Here is a 25,942-nt window from a genome sequence, read left to right as displayed (position 1 = left end):
CCTGCCTGTTCTTTGCTGTTCCTGTTTGCCCCTGATTAACTCTGCCTGTACGACCATCCTCACTGTAAATAAAACGCTGCACTTGGATCTCCTGCCTGAGCCTCCCTTCGTAACATATACACTTTAACACATTGTATTTGTTTTCTTTAAATCTTTATTAAAAGTGATCGCGCAGGCACCCTTACACATATGCAAGATCAGTTCTATCATTTTATAACTTTCATCATCATCAAACATCAAACATTCATCATCAAACTAAAATAGAGTCAGCCAAACATAAGTTACACTACTCAAATGAAATGGTCCGTTGTAAATCAGTGCCCAACCATACACATTTTTGTGCATGTGAAGAACACTATTTTATGTGGATATTGGAATATAGTATAAAGCCTCAATTGGTTAATAAATAATAATTTAGCAACCAAAATGTTACATGCAAATATAGAAACATATTTGGATTCTTGCCAAATGAGAGAGGCGAGCACATCAGTTTCACTTTAGTCTTAAAAAAATCATTTTCTATCTAATCTATCTTATTTATATTTTATAGTTTAATATATAATTTACAGCTTCTTTTTTATTCTTGTTCTGTTGAACACCATAACTTAAATGATTTGTTGTGGAGGGAACTACAATAGGCCTATGGATGTTTTGTTTTATTAACCGCTATTAAATATACATATAAATTAATGTACTTGTTTGATATTACAAGATTAACGGGTGTTTTTGGAGTAAGATCATTTTCTCTTTCATGAGATTACTTCCTCTTCTTGGCCAGGTTATGTTTCTCTGCGTCGTAAACTGTAGGGTTGAAGGAAGAAAGAAGAAAATTGCAGTAGACCTTTATCACACTTCCTATACCCGGTAATTGAAGCTGTGTGTTGCTACTTCCGGTCCCATTGCAACTCAGTCAAAACTAATGTCTGAATGCTCTCGCCGGTGTTACTGCAGCGATCCGGTTGCTCTAATTCTTTGCCTCAGTTTTCATGATTTTCCAACACAAAAAGAATTGAGGAAAGCTGGCTGAGACTGATACGGTGGGATGAAGGTTCTTCTTTTAAAATAATACGTGGACACAGGAGTACGTTCGTGTAGTAGATGCATTTCCAAACTGAGAATGTTTACATCTCATATCTTCAGCTTGCTGAAATGTTCCCTTCCAAATGTGCTTTCTTAATAATCTAACCTGTCACAGTCCAGTGCTCGTCTTTCCATTAATTGTGTTTTTCTCTTACCGATCATATTTACAGGGGCAGACTTACTGATTTGGACACATCAGACACACTTTTGGCAGAATTCTAATGTCCTTGCATTATTCAGCCTGAGAATGGCACTCTAATGATGTTTGACAGACTTTAGTAGACACAACAAAGAATAGAATAGAATATGATAGAATAGAATGTCTTAGAATTTTAGGATTTATTGCATCTGAATGTTGTTTTAGAATGTTACAAGTTATGTAGGAATTTCAGTAAGGAAAACAGTCATGTCTATTCTCAGAAAAAATATAAAACACAACAGAACTACTGTATATAAAAGCTATTCACATGAGCAAACTAAAGGATTTACACTCTCATCAATTTAATGCGCTACTCCACACAGGAAGAACCGACATACCAACTAGTTACTGACCTGATGTAGGCACATATTTGATATACATTTAATATACATAACAGGAAGAATCAATACACTGCTTTGAAGAGCACTTCCGGTAATCAATTCTGCTGTGATAAAGGTCTATTGATCCATTTCACAGACTGTGATGACACTTTTAACGGTCATCAGTATTGTTAATCCTGCAAAGTTTTTTTTTTATATATATATATTTTCATTTTTAAAAATGTTTTATGTACATTTATAACAATATATCTAGTATTATATTAAATTTGCATTAAATTACATAAAACTAGTTAACGCTGCTGTGAGGGTGTTTCTAATAAAGCGGCTATGGGAGTGATGGTAAAAATTACATCTTTCTCTCTTCTGACTGCCGTTACCAATTGCTCTCTATTTTTTCCCTCTTTTTGAAGGTTGTAAAAACACTATTGTGGAGTTTTTCTTTTGATATTTGTGCAAATAGGAACACAAAAAATATATTTAATATAGTCTCTCATTCATCGTTATAAAAGTTTACCCAACTATGACTGTTACAGATCCCTTGTTTCCCTGGACTCCATTTCCCATGATCCTCCTGTTTCGTCACCTGCACTCACTTCCCTCGTCAGCTCCTCATCATCACAGATCACCTACACCTGGACTCTATTGTCAGCAAATCCGTATCAGCCTCATCTCTACCAGCATCCGTAACAGAAGAACGGACCCTATACGACCGGATTTTCCACAAAAAAAAATATGGAGACTTCCACCAGCTCCCTGGCTCCTGCTCCTCCAGCGCCTCTCACTCTCCTGACAACCGGCGATCGCCTCATCGGGCTCCTACAGGTGGGTCGTTCGCTGGAGAGGTATGTGGAGGAGTTCGTGGAGCTTGCTTTCTTGTCTGACTGGCCTGATGCTCAGTTGATCTCCTTGTTTTTGGATGGATTGGATGACGACACTATCCGTTTTGATGAACCTGTTTTTTGTTTCTCCTTAAGCGATACTATCAATTTAATTTTGTGGTTGAATGGCTCCAAATTCTTAGTAGAAGAGGTTCAGGATCAGTGTTGTCGTCCGGTCCATCCAGAAACACGGTTGGCCGGGCCAGTCAGTCAACCTCCGGCTTCCTCCGCATACCCCTCCAGCGAACTCCCTGCCTGCCCCAGGCTGGACCCATATTCCGCTACTGGGCCCAGTAAGCGGAGGAGGAGGAAGAAAGCGGCCCCAATGTCTCCAGAGCCCGCTCCAGTATCTCCAGAGCCCGCTCCAGTATCTCCAGAGCCCACTCCAGTGTCTCCAGAGCCCGCTCCAGTGTCTCCAGAGCCCGCTCCAGTATCTCCAGAGCCCGCTCCAGTATCTCCAGAGCCCGCTCCAGTATCTCCAGAGCCCGCTCCAGTATCTCCAGAGCCCGCTCCAGTCCCCACAGAGCCAGCTCCAGTGCCTGTGGGGATTTTAATTGTATATGAGGGGATGGATAGTACCCATCTTCCAGCCTCACACAAGCCGCCCAGTCATGCGGCCTGGCTTATAGACTTTTGGGCCGAGCCAAGTTCTCCAGTCTCCGCCGCCGAGCAAAGTTCTCCAGTCTCCGCCGCCGAGCAAAGTTCTCCAGTCTCCGCCGCCGAGCAAAGTTCTCCAGTCTCCGCCGCCGAGCAAAGTTCTCCAGTCTCCGCCGCCGAGCAAAGTTCTCCAGTCTCCGCCGCCGAGCAAAGTTCTCCAGTCTCCGCCGCCGAGCAAAGTTCTCCAGTCTCCGCCGCCGAGCAAAGTTCTCCAGTCTCCGCCGCCGAGCCAAGTTCTCCAGTCTCCGCCGCCAAGCCAAGTTCTCCAGTCTCCGCCGCCAAGCCAAGTTCTCCAGTCTCCGCCGCCGAGCGAACAGCGCCAGTCTCCGCCGCCGAGCCAGCAGCGCCAGTCTCCGCCGCCGAGCCAGCAGCGCCAGTCTCCGCCGCCGAGCCAGCAGCGCCAGTCTCCGCCGCCGAGCCAGCAGCGCCAGTCTCCGCCGCCGAGCCAGCAGCGCCAGTCTCCGCCGCCGAGCCAGCAGCGCCAGTCTCCGCCGCCGAGCCAGCTGCTCCTATGAACTGTGTGTCTGAACCCTCCAGCCCAAAGACTGTTTTCCCTCCCTGCCTCCCTCTCCCACCTCCATCCAGTTATGTTTACACGGAACCTTCACCTCCAGCCCCCTCGCCCAGATCTCCACCTCGGACCTCTGGGCGATTACCTACACCCCGGCTCCAACCTCCCTCTGCTCCACCGTTACCCATCAGTCCACCAGCGTCACCAGTATCCATCCTGCCTCCACTCACACCTTGTGCACTCGTCAGCCTGCCCTTCCCTCTGGACTACACTCCTCCGTCTCCGCTCCGTCACTCCGTCCCTCAGTTTCAGTTGGCCTCCTCACTCCCCCCAGTGTTCTTTTTGTTGGCTGTCCTACTGCTTCTACTGCGGCCTTCTGGAGTCCCGGCTGCGCTTCGGTCGGCAGAGCCTTTGGTTCCGCCATCTCCCGCCGGTCCTTCAGCGCCGCCTGGGCTCAACGCCTCGAAGGCTTCGGCTCCTGACCCGCCATGGCTGCCCGCTGCACCTGACCCGCCATGGCTGCCCGCTGCACCTGACCCGCCATGGCTGCCCGCTGCACCTGACCCGCCATGTATGCCCGCTGCATGTCTGCCCGCTGCACCTGACCCGCCATGGCTGCCTTCAACCCCTGACCCGCCATGGCTGCCTTCAACCCCTGACCCGCCATGGCTGCCTTTGGCTCCTGACCCGCCATGGCTGCCTTTGGCTCCTGACCCGCCATGGCTGCCTTCGGCTCCTGACCCGCCATGGCTGCCTTCAACCCCTGACCCGCCATGGCTGCCTTTGGCTCCTGACCCGCCATGGCTTTTGAGCCCGCCCTGGAGACCTCCACTCCAGTCTACTCATCCCCCTGCTCCGGTTTGAGGTCTCCAGGGCGCCCGCCCCCCTCCCGGTTGTTACATCTACGGCGCGAGGACGCGCCTACCGGGAGGGGGAGGTACTGTTACAGATCCCTTGTTTCCCTGGACTCCATTTCCCATGATCCTCCTGTTTCGTCACCTGCACTCACTTCCCTCGTCAGCTCCTCATCATCACAGATCACCTACACCTGGACTCTATTGTCAGCACTCCCCATATATTGCACTCACTCCCTTCACTCCTCGTCCGTTCTCTGTTTTGTTAAGATGTATGTTTGGTGTTCCCTGCTTTCTGTTGAATAAACGTATCATTCGTATTGTGGAAATCCGTATCAGCCTCATCTCTACCAGCATCCGTAACAATGACGACTTCCGCAACTGAGAAACACGGAAATGTGAAAAGGGTCTATTGAGGATTTTTTTTTTAATCGATTAGTCAAATTTAAACAAGGAATCAAAATTGAAAACAAATATCCTCCAGGTGTGTGGTCTCGCAGTCCGACTGAATCATCTAGTGCAGTGGCATACAGCTGTATGTACTCACTGTGCATACCATGAGAGGGCATTAATTAATGTTGTTTTGATCTGTTGATCTGATCTGTGTGTCTGATCTGAGAGAGTGAAGAGTGTGTCATTGTTCTCTACAGGTTGTGTAAGTGTGGAGTTACAGATGAAGGTTGTGCTGCTCTGGCTTCAGCTCTGAGATCAAACCCCTCACACCTGAGAGATCTGGATCTGACTATGAATCATCTAGAAGACTCAGGAGTGAAGCTGCTGAAGTATCTGAAGGATGATCCACATTATAAACTGGAGACACTAATGTAAGAATAGTTTTTAACAATTTTCATCATCATATTTTCATTTAAAGTTCAAATGGTTTTACTCACTTGAAATAAAGGAAATTGTACCAGGTTCAGCAATACTGTGTGTGTGTGTGTGTGTGTGTGTGTGTGTGTGTGTGTGTGTGTGTGTGTGTGTGTGTGTGTGTGTGTGTGTGTTCTTGTTTATATTACATCGTGGGGACCAAATGGCCCCACGATATAATTTGTTTGTTATTAACTGATATTAAATCTGTAGTGCAGTGTAATGATCATTTCTCCTGTTTTGGATCGGATGTCTGTTGTGTGAAAGTGACATTTCATTTTCTTTTGATTTTGTAAAGTGACTTTGAGCATCAGATAGAAGCAATATTATCATGTTTGATAATTAATTAATATATCTTATATAATCAGTGCTAAGTTTTCTTGTGAAAAGATGTGACAAATGTAATTTCTCATACTGCATATGTGACTGTGTGTTTTATTTTAGGATTTAGATGACAAACTGATCTTCTGATGATCATCTGATGGTGAATAAGGATCCACTACAGAGACTCACAGTCAACAGAATCAGAGACTGAAGATACAGTGACTTCACTGTTATTAATTAAGACTTCAATTTACATTTCAATGAGCCTCTGACAGACGATAAGGTGGCAGTGAAATAACTTTTATTTCAGAGCAGCAAATTACAGTTTCTCATTCAGAGATTAATCATTTTATGTGTATAAAGGCACAGTATAAACTCAGAGTTTTGTTACAAAGAAAATATAGAGCCTGAATATGTTTGTGTTTGTGTTGTACCAGCAGAGGGAGATAAAGACTAATGAAAGATTCATTTTTCATAATTATGAAAAAAAAGTTCAAGGTTAATTTTGGAAAACAAATAATGGAAGCTTGAGTGTACATCATGTTTTTAATAATAGTTGTATTACATTTGTATTAATGCATTAAAGTGGTCATATGATGCATTTTCATATTTTTCCTTTCTTTAGTCTGTTATGTACCTATATGTGCATGTATAAGATCTGCAAAGTATCAAAGCTCAAAGTCTCCTCCAAAAAAATGGAATGCGGGGGCACCACGATGCAACCGCAAAGGGCACATTCAAGCGTGCAGACTCTGTAGCGTTCACTTTACACCAGATGATTATAATCCTGGGTGATATGATTTATTCTATTAATATTAGACTGTGCATGGCCAAAAGCAGGCAGAAGTCATTAGAGATCTGAATGAGTGAACTGATCCATGTAACACACATCAGCTTATAACAAATCAAAACTGTATGATATAATATAGTTGAATGTATTAGTTTTTGTGCTTAAACATCTGAATTAAACTGTTTTTGACATTCATATGTCAGATTCTCCTGGACATTGTGCAAAATATGGCACATACTCTTTGTTTGAGGACAGAATCAACACGGTTTTAGATCTTCAACTTGTCCAGGTAATCATCAGGTACAATGTTATCAAACACACATATCACCTGCCTAACCAGTACTTTTACACTTTTACTCGAGTAAAAAGCTTGAGTTGATACTTCAACTTCTACAGAAGTCTTTTTAAACCCTAGTATTTATACTTCTACCAGTGCCAAGTGGGTGCGGGAGGAGTTGTGTCCAAAAGGAACAAGCCATTTTTTTTTTTGAAATCTGGTATATTGGCAAAAGTATGTATGTTGATGAAGGTAGTTTTGTTTAGGTTGCCTATAATTACATTTTCCTTTTTAACATTTTGTGTTTCTGTTCCGAAACAGGTCTAGGGAAAGCTTTGGATGCTGCTGCAAAGGGGAGGGATTGTGAAGATCTGAAGCTGTGGAGGCCAGCTGTTATTAACCACCTCTATAGCAGGTGAGAATGTGATGGTGAAAGAATGAGTACTTTCTGAAACTAATGCAGTCTAACACAGCAGCCCAACTTTCATTAAATGTGCAGTAATTGATGCTGTGCAAAGATTGTTAACATTTGAACAACAGCATCACCACTCTCAAAAATGATAGTTGAATCATCACCACTTTAAACAGCTTGAACTAAAAACATTACAACCTTTATGACAATACAATTCAGAGCTGTATTATCTTGGTAAACCCTGTTAACGGGGAGTAGGATTTTATTCTATTTGATATTCTGTCCTGTTGATGAGTAATGGAACTTCTTAGTCACTTTGCCTTAACTCACTATACAAGGAACATATTCTATATGTTGTTTTTACTTCTGGGTTTATTCACATATGCACAACTTGTAATGGGTACAAATTATACTTTTTCTCCAGATTTCTCTTGGCAGCCCTGCATTTCAACCACAATGTCAGCAGAGAAGTTGCTCGATCCAGTGATGGTCAGGTGTGTTGTGCGGTTCACTACCCAAGGTTCCTCAAAAGTGGCTGTGTAGTCCGTCCTGTTAAGGAAAAGCCATCATACAGTTAGCAGTTTCAGTCAGTTCCTAAACATCATTAAGTCAGACAATGAATGTGATCTAAACTGTTGCTTCCTTCTCCCAGCATGCATCAGCCCTTATGGAGTCTCTGAGAGTGGGATACTCCAGGTGGAGAACACAGCTCTCTCTTGTCTTACACTACACCTGCTCCTCTTTCCAGATCCCTCCAGAGGATCAACAAGGATGAGGCTGTTGGTGTGTATCTAGCACAGCATTCACGATTCAACACACGTTAACAACTCTTTAGTGTGATTCCCGCGCAGATGTTATTAGTCTGAGGCTGCTGCATGCAGGCCTCACCGTAACCATGCAGCCGGAACTTATTATTATCATTAAATTATGAGATAACTTTTGTTATGATTTAGTTCTATAAGTTTTTATACAGTAAGACATTTGTGATTTTTTTTTTTTTTTTTGATTGTCACCAAAATGGGGCCATTCAGTCCCTTTATAAAGTCCTCCTTCCTCTGGAAACTGTCTTATAATGGCTGACACAACACATGCAGGTAAGGGCTTCATGATGTGCCTGCCCAGAATGCCATAGGCCCAGCAGAGAACTGGCCTGTATTCTGTGTAGCGGTATTGCCTGGAGATTGGGAGAAAATATCAGTATTGATTATCTTACACCAATGACATCAAAAAGTGTGACATAGGGAGTCATGACCTAAATATATGCAATTTGTAATTGAGAAAAAAATATTCAGATTGTTTCAATATTTAAATCTTTAATTTACTGTTTATTTATACATACAAGTATTTAGCTCAAAGTAATAAATGATCTCTGCCCTAAACATACTCATGTCTGCTGGCCTGGAGAGGTCCATGTTCCTGTCTGAAGAGCATATAGGCTATCTGGAGCATGTATGGGTTCAGAGCATGACATACAACTGATCAAATAAGTTTCTGTTATCGGTAAGTATCAATACTCCTAGATGACCAATTTTACTATTGCCTGATTCATGATAATAATGTACAATATTGAGATCTGAGCACAGTGTTATATATCGTAAGGTAACGTATATATAGACAATATTAGCTTACACTGATCTCTTACCCTATTCTCCACTGGTTCTCCTCACACCACAACTCAGTTTGTCTCCTCTGACTGTTGTTCTGTCTAATCATGACCTGTCCCTGCTCTCTTGGCTGCACAGAAGGATCATAATTGTATGGCTGTGGTGTAATGTATTGTCATTTTGACAGTGTTTCTTTAAGTGGCGCTCCGGCCTCCGTAGTCGATGCTGTGACTCCTCCTACTTTTGTATATGCACTGCAGTACCCAGTAAACTGAGTATGTGTCGTTACTGAAGCTCTGTGTCAGTCACATTATTTTACATGGTGTCAGAAGTCTGTCAGGAACAGATAATAAGCAAAGTATGACATCATCACAGTTTGATCACCCTAAGATCGACTGGGATGCTCCAGATTTGTACCAAGAGTTTGAAAGATTTCGGAGCCACGTCACATTCGTCTTCGACGGCCCGCTATCGGAGCAAACAGCAAAACAACGTGCAGGCTGGCTGGGCACGTGGATCGGTGAGCAGGGCAGAGAGATATATAAGACGCTCCAGTGGGGCGAAGGTGAGAAAGATGACCCGTCTAAAGTCCTGGACAAGTTCGCCAACTATATAAGGCCGAGGAAAAATAAGAGAATAGCCAGACACCGTTATAAACAAAGAAAACAAGGAGTCACGGAAGGTTTTGATCACTTTGTGAAGGATTTGAGACTCCTGCTCATGGATTGCGAGTATGGCGATCCAGATGATATGTTGATCGATGCGATAATAGCGGGTGTCAGAGAAAAGCGCGTCCAAGAGAGACTGTTAGACAAAGGGGAAGATTTAACGCTACCAAAAGCAATTGAAATCGCCCAGCAGTTTGAACTGTCACAGAGGCAAATTAAAATTGTCAGAGAAGAAGAATCTCAAGTGCAAGCAGTAAAGGTGAAAACGAAATACCAAACTGCAAATAAGAAAACCTTCCAGAAAAATCAGGCAAAATTTGTGCAGAAAGAAATGCATGTAAACCGACCAAAAAACTGTCCAAGTTGCGGCAAAGACCCACAACATAAGTGGAATCAAGGAAAATGTCCAGCAAAAGGCTCTGTATGTTCATACTGTCACAAACCGAACCACTGGGTGGCAGTATGCCGAAAAAAATCGGTAAACACAGTCAGTGTGCAACTGCAATCAGAAACAGAAGATGAGGAGATGCTGAGCATAAATATCACACAAACACATGAGCACAGTGATGATAAATGGACAGCAGACATTGAAATTCTGTCTCAGAAGGTACCATTCAGAATTGATACTGGTGCAAAATGTAACACATTGACTTTAAGTGGTTACCAGGCACTCCTGCATGATGGTGAGCTTAAATGCTCTAATCGAGTGCTTAAGTCCTACTCTAACCACAAGTTGAAACCAATAGCTGCGGTTGACCTTCTGACTAAATATAAGGATGCTGAGATATTAACAGAATTTGAGATTGTGGACATTTCTCAAGAAAATGTGCTCAGCGATGCAACAGCAGAAGCCTTAGGCTTAGTTATGCGGCTTGATGCATTACAGCCTACTATCATAGAAAATAAGACACATTACGGTCAGACGACAACAGAACAAAATGTGCCAGCTGGACTAGACGATTACCCAGAGCTGACTCGCACTACTGGAACTTATACAATTAAAATATACAATTAAAATTGATCCCGATGCAAAAGGTGTAGTCCATCCTGTCCGCCGTCAACCAGCTGCACTAAAAAAGAAAATAATAGAAAAACTACATGAGATGGTTAAAGATGGATACATCACGAAAGTCAGCCAACCGACCGAGTGGGTGAGTTCAATGGTAGCAGCTGTCCGTAATGGCAAGATAAGGATCTGCATTGACCCAAGCGACCTGAATAAGGTCATAAAGAGGGAACATTACCCAATGCGTACCATCGAAGAGGTAGTCTCCGCAATGCCTGGTGCTAAAGTCTTCTCGGTCTTGGATGCAAAATCTGGTTTCCTGCAAATAGAACTAGATGAAGCATCATCATTTTTGACAACCTTTAACACGCCTATTGGTAGATTTAGGTGGCTTAGGCTACCTTTTGGCCTAAAATGCGCACCAGAAATCTTTCAGCGTATTATGGATGAAATGCTGGAGGGCATCAGCGGAGCAATAAGTGTCATGGATGACATTCTTATCGCAGCACCCTCAGTAAAGGAACATGATGAGATCCTCCACAAAGTAATTCAGAGAGCAACAAGCTATAATCTGAGCCTCAATTTCAGCAAATGCCATATCAAGCAATCTTCTGTGCCCTACGTAGGACACCTGATAACATCAGACGGTCTGAAGGCAGACCCAGCGAAAATAGAGGCTGTCAAGTCCATGCCAACACCAAGCGACAAGGATGGTGTTCGTCGTTTCCTAGGTTTCGTCACCTATCTGTCAAAATTCCTGCCAAACCTCAGCGAGGTCGACGCACCTCTAAGACAGCTCCTGAAAGCAGATGTTGAATTCGCATGGCAACCAGCACAACAGCAAGCTTTTGACAAACTCAAGGACTTATGCACGAAGTCCCCTGTGCTACATTTTTTTGATCCGTCCAAGCCTGTTGAGATCTTCTGTGATGCCAGCAGCAATGGCCTCGGTGCTGTTTTACTACAGGACAGTCATCCAGTGGCTTTCTCATCCAGGTCACTGACAGATACAGAAACGCGCTACGCGCAAATTGAGAAAGAAATGCTCTCAATAGTTCATGCATGTGTCAAGTTCCACAATTACATATTTGGAAACCATGTCACAGTGTACAATGACCATAAGCCTCTGGAAGATATTTACAGAAAGCCACTGCTCTCTACCCCCATGCGCATACAAAGAATGCGCCTCCGCCTGCAGTGGTATGATCTGACTGTTAAGTACAGACGAGGAAAGGATATGGAACTGCCTGACACACTGTCTAGAGCCCAGTTACCTGAAAACAAGCCGGAGATGGAAGGCTTTGAGTGCGTCTCCATGCTCAACTTTGTTTCGGTGAGTGAGCAGAAATATTTAGAGCTCCAGGACTGCACAAAGAAGGAGCTCAGCTGTCTTCAGCAGACAATTCGACAGGGTTGGCCAGGCCATAGGCGTGATGTACCTAATGCAGCTCAGCCATTTTGGGACTCACGAAGCCAACTTGTCGTTGCTGATGGTGTTGTCTATAAAGGGCTGCGTATAGTCGTACCCCCTTCCATGCGAGAACATATGCTGAAGCTTATACATCAGTCTCACTTAGGAATAGTGAAGAGCAAGCAGAGAGCTCGTGAGGCCTTATACTGGCCAGGCATGAGCTCTGAAATCGAGCAAATGGTGAAGAACTGCGGCAAGTGTGCAGACTTTCAGAACCGGTTACCTAGACAACCACTCAAACCAACAGAAACGCCTGATCTTCCATTCAAAGAAGTAGCTTCTGACCTGTTTGAGTTTGAAGGAGACCATTATGTTCTGCTGGTGGATTACTACTCAAAATTCATTGAAGTGGAGAAGCTGAAGAGCTTACATTGCCGTGCTGTCATAGAAAAGCTCAAGGCTCAATTCAGCAGACATGGAATCCCTACCATCCTTCGAACAGACAATGGTCCACAATATTCAGCGGATGAGTTTAAGGATTTCTGTCAAAGTTATGAAATCATTCACAAAACATCATCCCCACATACGCCACACTCCAACGGTGAGGCAGAGCGCGCAGTCCAGACTGTTAAGAAACTCTGGTGTAAGGCACCAGACAAACATCTTGCACTGCTCGACTACAGAACTACGCCACTGGAGTCAGTAGGCCTTTCACCAGCTCAGCTGCTGATGGGCAGGCGTCCCCGCAACAACCTGCCCGCTGCCCGTCTGCTGCTCACACCAGCAGCGTACGACCCCCTCAAAGTTAAACGGCAACTAGACGAAAGTAAAAGTATTCAGAAGTTTTACTACGACCGCAGGAGGGCAAGCGGCCCTCGTGCTGCGCTGAAGCCTGGAGATGAAGTAAGGATGCAACCATATCCTGGCAGTCCCAAATGGTCTCCTGGAGTTGTTATGAGATCACACTGTGCCCCAAGATCTTATGTTGTTGACTGTGGAAGTAGAGAGTACCGTCGCAACATTCAGCATCTTCGCAAGAGCACAGCAGCTGCTAACGAGTCCCGTCACGGGCTTAACGATGATCAGTGGACAGAGACATCAGAGCCAGTGAGTGTTGAGGAGCCAAAGTCTGTGGATCATCCTAGTTCATCCCAAGCATCACCTAAAGAACTCAGGACTGCTAAGCAGACATTGTCAACTGGGCAGTATACTACCAGACGAGGCAGAGTGGTGAAGCCTCCTGACAGGCTTTGCTTGTAGTCAGGGAAAGGCGTGGTAAAGACGCCTTGTGGAAGTGATGTGCTAGCAACCTCTCCTTCCTAGTTACATGTTTATGTTCAACAGTTCATTGTTTGATAGATTGTGTCTGACTAAGTTGCATACATGATGTGCCAACATCTCTTTAATACATGGACATGCAAGTTTTATGCAAATTCCTGAGTTAAAGAACAAATACTGCAATGTTTAATACTTGTAATGACTGTATATATACAGTGTGATTATGTATGTGATTATGTTAGTATGGTTTTTGTTTCATGCTTAGGGGGGGAGATGTAATGTATTGTCATTTTGACAGTGTTTCTTTAAGTGGCGCTCCGGCCTCCGTAGTCGATGCTGTGACTCCTCCTACTTTTGTATATGCACTGCAGTACCCAGTAAACTGAGTATGTGTCGTTACTGAAGCTCTGTGTCAGTCACATTATTTTACAGTGGTCCATCATATGAGTATCCATAAACATTTACAACTTCGTCAGCATCCAAACTGTCAATGCGATTGACCGCTCTCCCTATTGTTACGTCACTTCCGGTTTTTGGCATTTATTAGATGCAGAAGTAAAAATTTCTCACAAAAACGACCCCAGAAGCCACAATAGCGTATTTATAAGTTTATACATTAGTTAAATACGTTAATACATTAGTTTTCTATACATTGAGTCATGTGGGCTCTAACCTGCAATATCCTCAGAGACCGGCATGTCTTGCATATAGTGGAGTGACATCAGACAACTTCATGTGGGTAAGTATGGATATATATGTACAAATCCCAGGTGATTGGTGATAGGTGTGGAGAATCTGTACTCTGGTAAGTTTAAACAAGTGGACAGAGTTGCAGGATCTGATGCTGATGGACTGGATGAAGCCTGACAGCAGTTTGGCAGCACTGTGTTTAGTAGTCACGTAATGCATGAAAATGTTTTTCAACTGTTCTTCAAAATTTAATTTCTTCACAGTGTTGTATAATTATATGTGATCTAGGTAGGGACCCAAAACTAGAAACTAGAAAAGAAGGCTAAATGAGACAAAAGAGCTGGAAGTCCAGTTCCATAATAATAGGCCTACAAAGGGCAGTAATGCAAGGCTGAAAAAGGACATTTAATTGAAAAATGATTTCAAGCTCCAAACTAAACGTGTCACTTTATATGTAAGTAGAGGATGCCATTCAAAAGATTTAAGAGAAATGATGCAACAAGCAGAGAAAGTAAGTGGGAAACCTCTAATTTTCCAAAATTGACAGAAAAACTTTTTGTTCTTGTTTTTATAATAAGAGAAATGTGAGTGCAGATTGGTGAAATTTGACAATTCAGAAATTGAAATGAAAGACAATAATAAAATTTCATAAATCTTAGTTGACTGTTCTTTAGGGGAATTAAATTAATCGTATTGATCCGGAGGATTGCACAAACTAGTGGCCACCAAAAACACTGGAGTTTCTCCTTAGTATGTGCAGTGGTTTGTGCAGTTTCCCGAGGAAATCCAAATAACTAACAAAACAGATTATAGAAATATCTGAAATATAGAGATAAAATGTATAGACATGCTAGATGTGTGTACTATGACTGTATTATACAACGACCTGTCATATGAAGACATCTAAAATTTGCATCTCATTATCCCTGAAATTTGATCCATTACAGAGATTTTGAGATTTTTGGATTGTGTTGAATGAGCAAGATTGGGTGACCAAGCTAAACAGACATTTTTAACAGACAAATTATACACATTTTACAGTAATGAGACTCAATGATTTAGTCCTAAAAGGTTTGAGAGAGTATGGGATCATTATAACAAGTGATAAAAATACTAAATATGTGACTGAAAATTGTCAGTTTCAACGACTAACAACAACACATCATCACCGGATCTCCATACTCCGCCCTCTCGTTCACAATCACCGGGATACTGATCATCTGCACCTGCACCTCATCACACCAGCACTATATAGACTCACACTCCCTGCACTTCTCTGTCTGGTCTTGTTTTCACTTACCTGGACTCCTTAGCCGTTATACTTGATGTTCCAGTGTTTCCACTTCTTCATCCAGTCCACACCTGCAAAAGTGAACTGTTAACTCCTCAGCTAAGTGACTTCATCAACGTGCCCATAACTGCTACATACCTGCCAGTGCTGTTCTTGTGTTCATGCCTCTGTTCTAATAAACTGCCTGTTGTTGACTCACCCTCTTGTTCGTCTGTGTCTGACAAAAATAAGGCTACTCAGAAAGGCTGCCATTTTCTGCATTCTGCAAAGAAGAACTTGCTTTATTAAAATAGCATGGGGAAACTGCTGTTATCAACCAGATGAGACTTCTGAAATTACAAGACAATTGAAAGAGATGATTGCAGAATTCATAAAGAATAAATTTGATTAATGTGGATCTCTGAGTGTTCAATTTCCAGATGACAGTAGATGACTTCTGGGATGTCTGCCTTAACGTAAATGAAAGTACCTGGACTGTGCAAGTGAAAGTGTGAAGTGAAGTGAAGTGACATGTGGCCAAGTATGGTGACCCATACTTGGAATCTGTGCTCTGCATTTAACCCATCCAAGTGCACACACACAGCAGTGAACACACACCCGGAGCAGTGGGCAGCCATTGCTGTGGCGCCCCGGGAGCAGTTAGGGGTACGGTGCCTTGCTCAAGAGGGTCACCTCTTGAAGGTGGAGAGAGCGCTGCATATTCACTCCCCTCACCGACAATCCCTGCTGGACCTGAGACTCGAACCCATGACCTTTGGGTTACAAGTCCGACTCTCTATCCATTAGGCCATGACTGCCCCAAGTGAGACAAGTTAGAGCAAGAAACACAAGGACATGTCTGCAGAGAGAAGAAGAGGCCTTGGTTGATAGGCCTTCATCCCCCTGAAAGAGGAAGTTGAAACTTCTGAGGGGATGTTATGGACAAAACAAAACACCTTGAGCTGGGCAAATGAAGAGTTAAGCATTTGTTTTAACATTATTTATAAACATACTCACAAGGTCCAAACTAAAAGAAATTCTATAAAACAAACGAGTAAATGCATCATCTTGTATAATTCAGAGCTAATGTGACAAAGACAAATAAAAGAACAGACAAACATTACTTTAAAAACTAAACTCTGTAATTGTAATGCAAGAATCCCCTCAGCCTCGAGTGTCAATGATGAAATGCTAAGATGAGATTCAGTGTCTTCTAAAGCCCTATTCGGACGGGACTAGTTTCACAGGGGGACGTTAGAAAAATTTCTGTTTCACAGACGTACATGTACTTTGAGATTTTAATCCCGTCCGAATCTGCCATGTCTGTCTTTTTCTCACACGACCTCTGTAAAAATTCCAGAGCAAATTACCTACTGTTTTTCGTCAAACTCAGCGGTCCTCAGAGAAATCTAATCCCGTCCGAATGCGAATGTCTGTGATTTTTCTGAAAATGTTTTTTCCAAAACGCTTTTTCTTGTGTGTTTTGGTCAACGTGAACTACCGTACAATTTCTCGCTATCGTGCCGGTATTCAAGTTTCTGCTTTTTGCGCACCGATAATGGATGTAGATGTGTTTGGTACACTGCGAAGAAATAAAAAAAAATAAATCAACAAGAAGAGCCAAATCACGTAAACTGTTAAGACTGGCTACTGTAATATCAGTTTCAGGTAAGAGTACTTTCATTTCTGCACTTAATTACATAACGTGTAAATTATATAAGTTAAAACTTTTTATTCCAGTGGGTTTATTATAAGAACCCAGTTCTATTAAATCATGATGATAAATGCATGTTTAGTTCATATGACCATACGCAATCCACGCATTCTGAACACGTGATCTTCTGAAATGCCCACATGTAAAACACAGACACTCCTACCTCGGTAATAAACACGGAGATGTTAGTCCCGTCCGAATCCGTACATAAAATCACAGACGTAGGTTGATAAGAATTGTTACTCAAACGTCGTTTGGAAAACTAGTCCCGTCCGAATAGGGCTTAAGGGTGTGACGATATGCTTATCTAACGAGATGAGATGATATTTTAACACCGTTTTTGAAAAATCTTCAGTGATGAAATATATCACTGGAAAAACATGCTGATGTCGTGAGACAGGTTTTCACCACATCTCCATGTTGTTGTTGTTTCATGATCATTATTTTGTTGCCATCCTGTTTAATCCTTGTATCCCCTCTTGTTATGTTGCTTGCTTTATGTGTATGTTTGTTTTCGTTTTATATATTCGTTTCTTTTCCCTTTCATGTGACATTTGTCAAGCATTATTATGTTACTAGGCCTGGAAGCAGTGGACAGGTAAGAACGTCACGTGACATACATTGCAGCATGTAGGAACTGTCTCTATATAGTACATTAGGCTAGGGACGAGTGCCACGCCCTTTTGGTTTTGGCTAGGCAGAGTTAGGGAATCTCGCACAGTTTCTTTCAACATTTTCTTCTTGTAGTTAGTCTTAGGGCATATTTATAAGTTAGAATTGTTTGGTTTTGTTAATTTATTTTCTTTGGTGACGCCCATGTCACTTCTTCTCCCCCTTTTGTCCCCCTCAATTGTTTCTGTAAATACTGTATGTGTGTGTGTGTTGTGTGTATATATATATATATATATATATATATATATATATATATATATATATATATATATATATATATATATATATATATATATATATATATTTATATATATACATTTCCGCTATTTTTGTACATTTATGTTTCACCAATAAACCATTCTATTTACTTTGTATTCACACTTATTAAAAAATTTTCAGGCTGCTCTTTGGGGGGTTCTTTGTCTTTGTTTTTATGTATTTCTTTTTTATGTCAGTTTTAAATGTTTGACCCCTGTACCCCTAGATTACTTTGGGGGTCGTAACAATGAGAAATATTGTAACGTTTGTTATTGTGAGATCACATTCTATATAGTCAAGAGGAAAATTAAAAGCATCTTACTCCAGGGGACGTCTCATTCAGCCTTACCCTGTATTTTACGAAGTATATGTGTGTTTTAAATTGAGAACATGAATGAGTTTTTCAGCAGGTTTTATATGATTTTCAGGAAACTGATAGAGCTTATTTTCTCTCTCCAGTCGGAGTCAGTCATGTGCCGAATCCAGAAAAAAACCTGTTAGACGACACTTCCCCTTTCTGAACGCAAAGCTCAGTTCAACTGAAAGTGTGTTCAGTGTTCAGGCACTTTTCATGAAGGAGAACACATGATATATTAACGAAGAACAAATGTCAAAATAGTAAGTACTTTCATGAAATATTTCAGTGGGACTCATGGATTATGTTTGCTTGAAGTGAATGAGTGAAAATAAATTTCCCTTGGGTTATAGATTATTGCATTGTATATTTTTAACATAGACTTAACATCATTCTCTGAGAGTATCATTTTTCAACATTACGTTTAGTGTTGTGATTTCAAGACAACTACTCATATTTACGTCTAGCAGCTGCATGTTGGACTATTTGCAAGTGGTTTATATAGGATTGACTAATACCTATATAAATTTAAATTGCAATAGTAGATGAGAAGATATAAATGCATGTATTACTCTCTCAAACTCAGCAGTTAAAAGCTTTTAACTTTAGCCAGTAGTCTTACCTGGAAAAGCACAATTTGACTACTGCATTAACCTGCTTATCAAATGACTGGGTAGAGTCAAAGACAACACTCAAGTTTTTAACAGATGGCTTTATAAGCTGCTAAGCTGCCCAACACTTGATTTAAGCTGCCAGAGACAGCTAATGGTCCAAACACACTTGCCTCAGTCTTACTTTCATTGAGATTTAAAAAAAAATATTGGACATCCATGCTTTAATGTCTGACAAACAACCGATTAAAGCACATAGACCAGCATTGCCATTATGCTTAATAGGCATACTCTGTGTTTTCTAAAAATGTAAAACAAAGAGAGCATATATAAAGAAAACAAAATAGGGACAAGAATAGATCCTTGGGGAACCACACAGGTCAAACGTGATTTAAAGGATAAACATCTGCATTTATATAGACAGAAAATGTTCTGTTGTTCAGATAAGACTGAAAACATTTAAAGACTCCATTTGACTCTAAAAATTTTCATAAATGGACAGAAATTACCTTCTCAAGTATTTTTGAAATAAAGAGTAAATTAGAAATTGAGAATTCAATGGTTTGATTTTTTTAACAACATCATGTTTAAATAAATGAAAGACTCTTATTTATAATTGTTAGGCTCAATGCAAAAACCTGAATTAGTAGGCGTGGTGGAATAATGTTAGTTTTAACTTCTCACATCTGTAACTTACATTATTCCACCACACCTACTAATTCAGGTTTAAATAAGAGTCTTTATGTAGGATTTGTTCCTGTTGTTAAACCTCTGTAGAAAAAAACAAACCTTGATGTGGTGACTTCCTCATATTAATATGAATCTCTGGAGGACATTTTAAGTCATTGTTTCTTTGATATCAAATCTTTAATAACGGGTTTCTTTCACTTCAAGGTTTCTTTTGTGTTTGGTGATGTCTGTGATTCTTCAGACGTTTAACAGCATATGTGTGAACATGTATGACTGAGCTTGAGTTAATGCAGTCATATCATCCTTGTTCTCTCACACTCGAGATATGTTCAGCAAAATTATGAAGGTTGTTTAATTCAAATAATCATTTAATTTTGTGTCTGAATGTTTGTTCATTGAGTCAGTGGAGGAGATCAAACTCATCAGATTCACCTGAAGCTTCATCATGACTGATTCACAAGGATCCAGTGATGGGGATTTTTATCCAGGATGCAGGTACTTTCATCAAACTAAAAGTGATCACAGTTTTATGATCGCAGTGCAATGAGTTCAAATCCTGCAAGTTTCAGCCTATTAATCATTACCATTGTGTCCTTGTGCAAAGTTCTATGTATTGTATTTTTAATACATTCACACACTGTCAAAGCTGTTGGTCTGTTACTCAGTTAATAACACAATTACATCAAAATCAGTGTGGTTTCAGGTAAAATGTAGGACCTTTTGTTGTTGTTGTTTACTCAAACACATGATTAATAAGTGAAACATTTCAGAAACCTAATGACGTTCTGTGTCCCATAATACAACAAACAAAAAATCTATTTTGTAATTATTTGGCAATTTACTTCACTAATTTATGTAATAATCTGGAATTGTAATCTTATGAAGTCTGTGTCATTAGTTCTTGTTAGCACTGAAAGACCCAGAAGGAAATGAAGAAAAAGGTCCAGATGCCCATTTTTACTGTCTAAAGCCTAATCCACAGCTCTCTGATGGAGATCAGTTAGTGGAACTTTGTCTCCATTAGATGATTTGTTAATCTGGTCAAGCACATTGATGTTATTGTTTATAAAGGAAAGATGCACTTGTTTGCATGACACATGGACTTAATAAATCCTTATCTTGAGCAAAATAAGCAAGATGACATTCAATACAATCTATATCTTTCATTTGGAATGAATATATATATATATAAAATGTAACAATATATATATATATATACAAGTTTCTTTTAGTTTGTCAAGAGATTTAAAGCGACGTTTTTTTGAAGACATTGTTGTGCATGCTTGCTCTATTACGCAAGATCGAGCCTATGATTGAATCTGGAAATAAAGCAAAAAACTGAGAAACAGAGTACATCCAGAGAGTATTCACAATGCTTCACTTTTCCCACATTTTTTATGTTACAGCCTTATTCCAAAATGAATTAAATTCATTATTTTCCTCAAAATTCTACATACAATACCCCATAATGACAACGAGAAAGAAGTTTATTTGAAATCTGTGCAAATTTATTACAAATAAAAATGAAAATCACATGTACATAAGTATTCACAGCCTTTGCCATGACACTCAAAATTAATGTTTCTACAACTTGATTGGAGTCCACCTGTGGTAAATTCAGTTGATTAAACATGATTTGGAAAGACACACACCTGTCTAAGGTCACACAGTTAACAGTGCATGTCAGACCACATACCAAGCTATGAAGTCCAAGGAATTGTCTGACCTCCAAGACAGGATTGTATCGAGGAACAGATCTGGAAAAGGGTACAGAAAAATTTCTGCAGCATTGAAGGTCCCAATGAGCACAGTGGCCTGAGAGACTATTTTGGATTGAGGGAAAGATGAATGCAGCAATGTACAGAGACATCCACCCTCAGATTGCGGCAATGGTTCATCTTCCAACAGGACAATGAACCTAAGCACACAGCCAAGATAACACAGGAGTGGCTACAGGACAACTCTGTGAATGTCCTTGAGTGGCCCAGCCAGAGCCCAGACTTGAACCCGATTTTATATCTCTGGTGAGATCTGAAAATGGCAGTGCACCGACACTCCCATCCAACCTGATGGACTTTGAGTGGTCCTGCAAAGAAGAATGGGAGAAACTGCCCAAAAATAGGTGTGCCAAGCTTGTAGCATCATACTCAAAAAGACTTGAGACTGTAATTGGGGTGCCAAAGGTACTTCAACAAAGTATTGAGCAAAGGCTGTGAATATTTATTTACATGTGATTTTTTTTTTTTTTTTTTTTTTCCATTATTATTTTTTAATAAATTTGCAAAGATTTAAAACAAACTTCTTTCACATTGTCATCATGGAGTATTGTTTGTAAAATGTTTTGAGGAAAATGAATTTAATCCATTTTGGAAAAAGGCGGTAACATAACAAAATTACATCATTAACGTGACATCATTAACCAACATGGCTGAAAGACAAATTTGTGACACTACGGTTTCTAGTGATGGGAAGTTCGGTTCTTTTCCGTGAACCGGTTCTTTCGGACAGTTCGATTCAATAAACCGGTTGAAAAAAACGGTTCACCGGTTCTTTTACGCTCCGACGTAATGACGTCATCCGCGATGACATTGTTACGGCTGCTGGTGTAGAGATGAGGCAGATACGGATTTCCACAAACATGTAATACTTTTAATAAACAAAAGGCAGAGTACACCAAACATGCACTTAACACAAACAGAGAACGGACGAGGAGTGAAGGGAATGAATGCAATATAAAGGGAGTGCTGATAATAGAGTCTAGGTGCAGGTGATCCGTGAAGATGGGGAGATGACGAAGGAAGTGAGTGCAGGTGAAGAAACAGGAGGATCATGGGAATTGTAGTCCAGGGAGACAGGGGATCTGTGACAGACGTTGTCTATCACGGGCCAGGATGAAAAAAGTTAACACATTCAAATATATAAAGTCAGTAATCATAACATCAGTCAACTAAAACATTATAATCTGAAGCATTTCTTACAATTTAGTTTTGCATCTAAAGCATCCAAACACATGACATATACAGGCAGTGATGTGCAAACAAAGTTTTAAGTAAATAAATTAGTCTTCATCAGAGCAGAAACCATGATCCTCTTACATTACGATTTATTTGTAATTAAATAAACGTACTTTCGCCAGAGTCCTCTCATAGCATCAGTTGTCCTAGTTAGCCGGTGCTGTGATGTTACTGTTCTGTAGCTTTAGATCACACGCTGAATCACGCATGCGCAGTATCATCAGCTCACCGGTTCTCAAATCGGACACGTCCGAAAGAAGCGGTTCTCGGTTGTGTACTGGTGATCCGAAAACCGTTGCAACCGATTCTACTCGAGAACGAGATTGAGATTCGAGAACCACGAGAGCGATTCAAAAGGAGTCGCTTGTTTGCTCTCGCTGTAGTTATCTTTATATCACCTTGTTTAGAAATTAAATAAACTGTCCATGGATTATTTATGAAATAAATGTTTCCAATCTTTAAAAAAAAAAATAACTTGAAAGCACAACTGCACAACTTTCACTATATTGCTTTTTAAATAACATTAATATAGAAAATAAATTTGTATAACTATTTCTGAACATTAGTTTGATCTATGTACAAAATATTATGTTCATGTTGGCATATAGTTTATTATGTACAGTATTATGTACAGTATTATATCCTATCAATCTGCTATGGTGTATTTGGAAAAGCACAAAAAAACATTTGTATTTTGAATTAAGTCATAAACATATTTCCAGTATGTTTTATATTATCACACTGTCCGATGTTCAACAAAACTTGACTAACGTGCTTTTCATTCTCTTGAAAAGTTAAACGCATGCGCAGTATCATCAGCTCACCGGTTCGGACATGACCGAAAGAAGCGGTTCTCGGTTGTGTACTGATGATCCGAAATTGATGCAACCGATTCTTGAGAGAACGAGAACCATGACAGGCCGTGTATGTTCGTTCGTGTGCGCCGCGCATGCGCACTCATATCAGCTGCTCTGCTGCTCGTGCTCATCATCATCAGTTCTCTCTTCACAGCAGATTAAGTCACTGTACTGTTGGAGTAACTGAATAACTCCGGAATGTTGGTTTATTTCGAGAGGTAGTGTCAGGCACGTCAAAAAGTGAATAACTTTAGTAATTTGTGGATTCGTGTTTGCTTACTGGAGATGCAAACTGTTTGGAACGATTCAGACCGATTTGGTGAACTGGTTCAACTGGTTCACTGAAAAGAACCGGTTAAAAAGAATGATTCGTTCACGAACCGGACATCACTAACGGTTTCAGGAAACGGTCATGTTGATCTCAGGGAGTTGTATGGGAAACACACTCCTGAATAGTGATTTAGCGCTTGCAGCAGTTTCATTAGAATTAAATAATGTGAATTAAAGTGATCAAACATAACTGTAACAAAATTCAAGTTCAGAGAAATAAGAGGCGGACGTTAGACATAACTTTAATCATAAAATAAACAGACAACAAAACAAGAGTAGCAGCTGTGGCCGACTGCAGCATATAAACATACATAATAAAAACAGCAGCATAAAATGTCCTGTGGCTCTCGGCCCATCCTGCTTCATAGCACATTAATGTTAATGAACTTTTAAAAAAAAAAAAAAACTTTAATAATAGTAGCTCAGCCATGAGTATGATTTCCTGTCAGATTGCTTTCCATCGGCTGTGGAGGTGAAGACGACAAATCTAATGATTCCACGCTCATTCACTGCATCATCAGGATACATCTTAGTTTAAAAGAAGCAACCTCTAGCTGTTAAACTTACATACTGTGCCTTTAATACTGATGTGAAATATTAAATAAAAAGATAAAGTTTACTCAAAGTGCTTTTTGATTAAAGATGATTGTGTTTATATTAATATGGTTCCTATCATAATCTAAAGGATTAAACTGATTAATCTGTTCTCTGTTTCAGTTCACTCAAGCAGAAGAGCTCAAACCCAGAGTCCAGCTGTGTGTCTATGAAGAGTAACTGCTCTATGGATCCACCACTAAAGTTTAAGAGTGGAGACAAACGGCCTGATCTCAGGTATTTTATTTCTATAAAAGATGTGCTCATACAGTAGAATTTGATTTTTATGACATTATATTGAAATACAGCAGTGTAATGATCTGGATTTGAACCAGAAAATACTAAGTTCCAATCCTGTAAATTTCAGTCTATTAATGATTACCATTGTGTCCTTGTGCAAAGCTCGATGTATTGTATTATTAATACATTCACACACTGTAAAAGCTGTTGGTCTGTTACTCAGTTAATGACAATTACATCAATATCAGTGTGTCTGATTCTTTACCCTCTTCATTCTGATTTAAGCTCAAATCTTCTATCCAGACCAGTTAAAAACAAAACTGTGTTCACGCCTGTGATTCAACCACAAGACTTAAATGAAGGAATGTGTCCTGGCTTCAGGTAAAATGTTGGACTTTTGTTATTGTTGTTTAATTTTAGGTGCTGCCATACACATCACATATCACTGTGTCCCATAATACAGTGGTTCCCAAAGTAAAGGTTGGGAGGGGGGGTCACAAGACATCAAGGGAGGGGTCACGAGATGATTTCCAGAAATAAAAAAAATAAATAAATAATGATTAGAAATAGCATATTTTATGAATAATAGTAGGCCTTACAAAGTACTAAAAATACTAGTTAATTTAAAACAAAAAACATGCAAATAAAAAAGCCATCAACCTTTCGATTTTCCTTCCCCTCGACCATGAGTCCTGAGGTGATCACGACAGATTAACGACATATTAGCAACATCATCAGTTGCAGCAGGTCAATTTACAGCACCATGTTAAATATTCAGACATGTGCATGTAGGTAATTCTTTAGGCTTTAAGCTTTGGATATTATTTTTGTCAAAATGAAACGTTGGTTAATATCGACCAAAGACAACGCCAGCGGAGGAGAGCGGAGAAGCACCACCATCAGAAGACATAATGGATAACACTGATCTCTTCGTGAAGGTGGAAAAACAAAGTTCTTAATGACCTGAGGGATTTCTTGTAAAAAGATTTAAAAGGAAAGAAAAGATGAGAGTCGCCTGTTTCTGTCTATTTTAAGTTTTAATTTAAAATGTTTGTGATTTTAAGATAAAGCATAAGTTTAAATGTTTTGCCACTTGCATGAGCAAGTATATAAAATATATAAATCAATATATAAATCAAAAGTATTACTTTATATAAATATAAAGTAATGAATTGAATAAAACGTTTACATGTAGTGCATTTAAACGTGACATCTATTAAATATAGTGTAAACAAAGAGAATCGCAATGCTGACAGGCCATGTTCAGTAAAAACTTTTGGATTTGAAATAAAAATAAGTAAATTTTGTGTTTGTGATAAATAGCAACGGATCAGTTGCACACTGTAAACATGGCATATGTGAAAGCAAAATAGATTATGTGTGAAAAAGGCATTAGTGCGTGTGCACCATTGCACACAATGTTTGTAAACTTTAACCACCTCTAGTGGAGGTCACGAGTCACTGGCATCATTATTTTGGGGGTTGTGGGC

At 40.3% G+C, this 25,942-nt stretch overlaps 1 pseudogene; it reads left to right on the top strand.

The window, feature by feature from the left end:
• Positions 1–25,942, top strand: part of LOC137005424 (NACHT, LRR and PYD domains-containing protein 12-like) — a 109,047-nt pseudogene that overhangs the window by 73,640 nt on the left and 9,465 nt on the right.

The sequence above is a fragment of the Chanodichthys erythropterus genome, chromosome 17, assembly GCF_024489055.1.
Source record: "Chanodichthys erythropterus isolate Z2021 chromosome 17, ASM2448905v1, whole genome shotgun sequence".
NCBI lineage: Eukaryota > Metazoa > Chordata > Actinopteri > Cypriniformes > Xenocyprididae > Chanodichthys > Chanodichthys erythropterus.
This window is presented reverse-complemented; position numbering and strand designations above follow the sequence as displayed.